Source organism: Triticum dicoccoides, chromosome 2B (genome assembly GCF_002162155.2).
Source record: "Triticum dicoccoides isolate Atlit2015 ecotype Zavitan chromosome 2B, WEW_v2.0, whole genome shotgun sequence".
Lineage (NCBI taxonomy): Eukaryota > Viridiplantae > Streptophyta > Magnoliopsida > Poales > Poaceae > Triticum > Triticum dicoccoides.
In genome coordinates, this window is record NC_041383.1 from 740129660 (window position 1) to 740135846 (window position 6187).

The window sequence follows — 6187 nt, forward strand, 5'->3', positions numbered from 1 at the left end:
CAAGCAGACGCCTTGGCACGAATCGGCTCCACCCGCCAAGCAATACCATCCGGCGTCGCCCTTCGGCGCCTCCTCAAGCCGTCTATCAAGCCTTCACCAGAGTCAGACTCAATCTTTGTGCCAGCTCCACCCGAAGAAGTCGGATCCGACTCCAAGAAAGCTGCAGTCAAAACCGGCCCGAGGACTTTAGAACCCGGCCCGGGGACTGCGGTGACCAGACCAAAGACTCTAGAACTCGGCCCGGGGACTGCTCCAGTCGGCCCGGGGACTTCGTCAAGTCAGCAAGCGGCTGCGGACTCCAACCCGCCGCCTCCCAGCCCAGCCGCCCTTGTCCAAGTCACACTAGTGGCAATTGAAGAAATAGCAGCACCCTCATGGGCCCAGCCCATCCTCAAGTTCCTAGTAAACAGAGAGCTGCCAACTGATGAAATCTTGGCTCGGCAAGTGCAACATCGAGAGGCAGCCTACACCATAGTCAACAGAGAGCTGGTCAGGCGCAGCGTCACTGGTGTCTACCAACGCTGCGTCGAGGCAGAACAAGGCCAAGCAATTCTCAGAGACGTCCATGAAGGTGAGCGCGGTCACCATGCGGCTTCAAGAGCACTCGTCACCAAAGCCTTCCGGCATGGTTTCTTCTAGCCGACTGCCCTAGAAGAAGCCAAGGAATTAGTCCAAAAATGCAAGGGGTGCCAGATGTTCCGTTGCAAGCCGCTTCAGCCAGCTTCCACACTCAAGACCATCCCCATCGCCTGGCCCATTGCGGTTTGGGGCCTGGACATGGTGGGACCATTCAAGACGGCACGAGGTGGCTTAACTCATCTACTTGTCGCGGTGGACAAGTTCACCAAGTGGATAGAAGTGAAACCGATCAAGAAGTTGAATGGTCCGACTGCAGTGACTTTCATCGCTGACATCACGACTCGGTACGGCATACCACACAGCATCATCACCGACAATGGCACAAATTTTGCCAAAGGCGCCTTGGCCCGTTTTTGCGCGATGCAAGGCATCCGACTGGACTTAGCGTCTGTTGCCCATCCGCAGTCAAACGGCCAGGTGGAGCGAGCAAACGGCCTCATCTTATCTGCCATCAAGCCTCGACTGGTCGAGCCGTTGGAGCGATCAGCCAGCTGCTGGCTTGAGGAGCTGCCGGCCGTCCTCTGGAGTCTGCGCACGACTCCAAACAAGTCAACCGGCTTCACACCCTTCTTCCTCGTCTACGGTGCCGAAGCCGTCATCCCGACGGACATAGAGTTCGACTCCCCGCGAGTCACCATGTACACCGAGGAAGAAGCAGAAGAAGCACGTCAAGACGGCTTCGATCTGCTGGAAGAGGGCCGGTTGTTGGCACTCAGCCGGTCCAGCATCTACCAGCAGAGTCTGCGCCGATACTACAACAGGAAGGTCAAGCCAAGATCTTTCCAAGAGGGCGACCTTGTGCTCCGACTGATCCAGCAAACAGCCGGCCAGCACAAGCTGTCGGCACCTTGGGAAGGCCCCTTCATTATCAGCAAGGTGCTGGGAAACGACTCCTACTACCCGATCGACGCTCAGAAGCCCCGAGCGCGCAAGAGGGACGACTCCGGCAAAGAGATAGAGCGCCCGTGGAATGCAAATCTTCTCCGAAGATTTTACAGTTGATGCAGTATGTATCACGCTACCCTTTGTATTAAAGTACCAAGACTTTGGGCCCCCTGAGACGAGCTCGGGGACTTCCCTTTTTCGTTATCTATATGATAAGAATTATGCCTTCGAGTATATTACTCTTTGTTAATGCCGCCTGGCACCAGGCTCGACTAGTCGGCCCGGGGACTCGCTGCCTCACGCTATAAAGTGCTTCCCGCAGTCAGACAAGTAGTGTGTGGTGCCTAAGCCGTCTCTTGTCAAAGCCGCAGCTCGCAGAGCGACTGTTTGGTAGGCAGGAGTAAGGAAGAACGGGCGCCCACACGAAAAATGGCTAAGGACCCAAAGCACAAACATAGCTTAAGACGGCTTCCAGCATCTTTCAAGTAAAAGCCGACTCGTGAGTAGTTGGCTTGCCGCTTTCTATCCAACTTGTTAAAGAGACTCTAAAATGGTCGAGTACTTGCCTTCCTAAAGTAGCCAAGCGTTTGATCCAGCGGCATTCCGCGGAGCGGTTGTCCGTCTGGCAAGGAGGCAACTAAGGGAAGGCAGCAAAGGGAAAAGCCAAAAGAGCAATGAGCAAGGAAAGATAGAACTCGGATAAATATTTACATAGGCCCTTGGCCGAATCTTCAAGTAGAAGTTCAAGATACACCCCGCGGGTGGAATTTTTCGAATTAACAAAGTTTTTTAAAGACTACTAAGGTAGATGAAGCGAAGGCAAAGACGGCAGCCTAGGAGGCGGCATCCGAGTTCAGAGGGTCGGAGGAGACGGCGGTGTCAGGCGTCGGGGCGGCCGGCTGAGCAGTCTCGGCTTGATCATCTCTGGTGGCAGTCGCCTTCTCCAGACGCGGTTCGTTGCTGGAGGCGCGGTCGAGCTGAGGCTAGTCGCCCGCCCCGTCTTCTGGCGCCTCTGTCTCGCCTTCGTCCTCCGCCTCGTCTTCCTCCTGGGTGCTGGAGCCAATCAGCTCTGCCGAGTCCTCGTCATAGTCCGGGTTCATCCCGAACCACTCCGGCGGCACCTCCTCGCCGCCTGCAGCCCGCTCGGGGACAAAGACACTAGTGTCTATGTAGTCAACAATCACCGCCGCATGCTCGACGAGGGCACCCTCCACAGCCACCAGCTCCGCCTGGGCCTCTGACCGGAACGCGGCCAGCCGGTCCAGGTCCAGCCCCGGATACCATGCCTTGACAAATTCCAAGGCCCGGCGCGCTCCGGCCCGGGCTGAAGAGCCCTTCCAGGCTTCAAGACGGCCAGCTGCGACATCCAGCCAGTCGGCAGTTCGACTGGCAGTGCATAGAACCGGCGCGTCTGGCCACAGAGCGGCAACCGCCTGGGCGCCAGCACGCTGAAGTCGGCGCATCAACCGATGGGCCAGCCGAAGACGAGCCTCGATACTCAGAAGCTGCTCGTCGATGGTCAGGGGGGCGTTGGCAGCGATCTCCACGCCATTTGCCCTTCGTGCCTCACGATCAGCCTCGATGGCCTGAGTGACTGCCTGCGAGTGGCCAGGGAAGAAGTCTGCCAAGACAAAAAAGAAAAAGTCAGAGGAAAAAGTCGGCCCCACCCATGGTCGGCGGCTCAAAGGAAACCAAGAAACTCACCATCGACGATGTTCTCGATCTCATGGAAGCCGGAAGTCAGCTGCGCCTCCCTGTCGGTCCAGTAGGAGCGCTCGCTCTCAAACTCGGCCAGGAGCGCAGCCTCTTTCTTATCTGCCTCCTCCTGCACCTTCTTGAGCAGCTCCTTTTGCTCCGCCAGCTGCGCAACCAGCAGATCACGCTCCATGACAAGCTTGCTGCACTCCTCCCCCTTGGCGTGCAAGGCGGTGCTGGCCTCGCCCAGCTGCTGTTGAAGAGTGGCGTTGGGCTCTGAAGTAGAAAAAAGAAAAAAGACGATAAGTCGTCAACAAGGAAAGTCGATGAGAAGTTCCGGCCCGACTGCTCGCCAGTCGGCCTGAATCTCGGGGACTATAGCCCGTGGGTGCGCCAGCACACCCCCGCGAAAAAGAAGAAGGACTCATTCCGGCTCTCTGACAAGTCAGCAGTCCGCTTGCCCAGCTCCTCAACATTGCGGTTGAAGGCAGTAGCGCGGAGGTTGTCATACTCCTGTAATAAGCATTTCAGACAAAGTTAAACATTTGGAACTCGCCAGAGGGAGTTCCGAACCGCCTGCTCAGCAGCCGGCCCGAGACTCGGGGACTACACCCGGTGGGTGCGCTGGCGCGCCCCCACAGAGAAGAACAAGAAAAACAAGAATCAAAAGAAGAAGGCGTACTCGGATGGCCGTTCGGGATGCCAGATGCGCCCTGGTGCAGTTTGGAAGGGCGTCGCCCTTAGCTCGCAGCTTCTCCTGGACGTCCAGACATGCCTGGTTTAGCGGACCTGTGCCGCCTCCATGCAACCACCCAATGGGCGGGTCGCTTGTCGCCTCGGCGTCTGGGATAGCCGAGCTGGCGGCGCTGGTCTCCAAGGGTCGCGACGCCGAAGTCGCCTTCTCAAGGCGGCGGCGCGCTCGAGAGGCAACTTGGAGGAGCAGCCTCGCCTCGGACTTGTCCGCGGTCAGCGGCACCGGCGGGCCCGCCGGCTGTTTTCCGCGCGCGCTCCCAGACGGCGGCGGAGGCGGCGGTGGCGGCATGAGCGTGTCCGACATGGAGGCTTCGCCGCTTTCCTTCTCCACGATGGGGTTCTCGGCGCCGGCTTCTCCAGTCTGCGCCTTGAACTCCGTGGGCGGCGGCGCGGAGGACATCGGGATGACGAACAACACCGATTGGTGGTGCGCGGCCTCCTCAGCTTGCCGCCTTGCTGTAACGGCGGCTTCGGCCTCTTCCAATTTTTTCTGGGCAGAGGCCGCCGCCTTCTCAGCCTCCGCTTTCTCCAGGCGGTCGGCCTCCTCCTCGTCGCGCTTCTCCCGCACGTTTTGCTCCATCGCCTCCCAGAGGTCGGCGGCGGGGTCAACCCGCCGAGTGTTGGTGGACGTCTCCGCCGACCCCATGACGGAGGGGGCGGCGACCCTTTCAAGGGTAAGAGGAGCCCTGAAGCAAGGAGGGGGTGTAAAAAACTCGGACAGAATTCACCAAAGGAAAATAAGGCGAAGGCAGAAACACTTACGCAGAGACCAGTGGCGGCCTCTTCACTTCCTTGCGGAAACGGTTGGCCCTCGCAGCCGCCTCCTCCCGTTTGGTCACGGCGGCCGCCCCCTTGAACTTCTTCGGTTTGCCGCCGAGTGAACTCAGCCTGGCGTGGCGCGTCTTCACGCCGCCTTGGCCGGCTAGGCCAGTGGAGGAACTCGCACCCGGCAGGCTGACCCTTGGCTGGCGGCGCGGGGCGACTTCCCCTTCGACATCGTCTTCAGGCCAGTCGGCGAAGGTGGCCGAGGGCCTGAAGCCGCTTCCCGCTCCCCCTCGTCCGCCTTCGGTGTCGACCTCCATCGCCACCGCCCCCAAGTTGGGGTCATCGACGTTGCTCTCCGCCCGGACAGGAAAGAATTCACGGGGCGGTCTTTCGACGCCGGCTGCAGGCTGAATGAGGGGATTCTGACTCAGAGAAACCAAAAAAAATCAGAAGTCGGATTCGGCTACAAAGAAAACAGAGCAACAAGAGATGTGACTTACCGCCGGAGGGGGATTGGCGCGCGAGTACGGCTCCTTGCCGAACTGCCAGTCCGCCGCAAGCTCGCAGTTTGCGATGTGATTCACCATGTTCGCCACCTCTGCATGGGGCATGTCCCTGGTGCACATCCGACTCGGGTCCCGGCGGTCGCTCATCTGACTGATCAGATGAGGCCGGCCATGGAGAGGGAGGACTCGGCGCGCGACGAAGGCGGCCAGCAATTCGGCCCCAACCAGGCCCTCCGTCTGCGTGTCAGGACCCCGATCCTAAGTCACACCAATCTAGCATGTAACACTTCATATCACTTTGCGGCCTCACGCACGGTATTCCCACGGGTGCCACCTTACCTCGCCCGGGACTGTTTGCGCCTTTTGGCTCACGTATATGATAGTGTCGCTAGCATCCATATGACAAAGAACCCGGGCTGACATGGCTAGTCGTGAACCCAAAGTGGCACTAACTTACAGGGACAGGCATACATGACCGAACAACGAACGTGTCGGTCATCAGCGAGTGAATCCGGGCTGTAGCAACTGGGCTAGCAGGACTCCGGTAAACATCGCGTGACATATCCCTGAAGGGACAGACACAGGAACGAAGAAGGACACATGCCGGCCAGCCTAAGTGTTCCGGAGAAGTAGCAAGCTACCATGGCTCAGTGGAAGCACTAGGAGACATTTCCCGGTAAGAGAGGCTACTAAGGATAAACAACTAGATAGTCAGATCCCACACATACCAAGCATTTCAATAACATACACACAATATGCTCGATATGTGCAAATACAACATGGCATCACAACATGACTCTACAACTCAAGTATTAATTCATTAGGCTCCGAGGAGCAAGATATTACAAACATGGGTATCACGACCCAACATTCAGAGCATACAAGTCAAACACATGCGGAAGCTTAACATGTCTGAGTACAAACATCTACAAATGAAAAAGGCT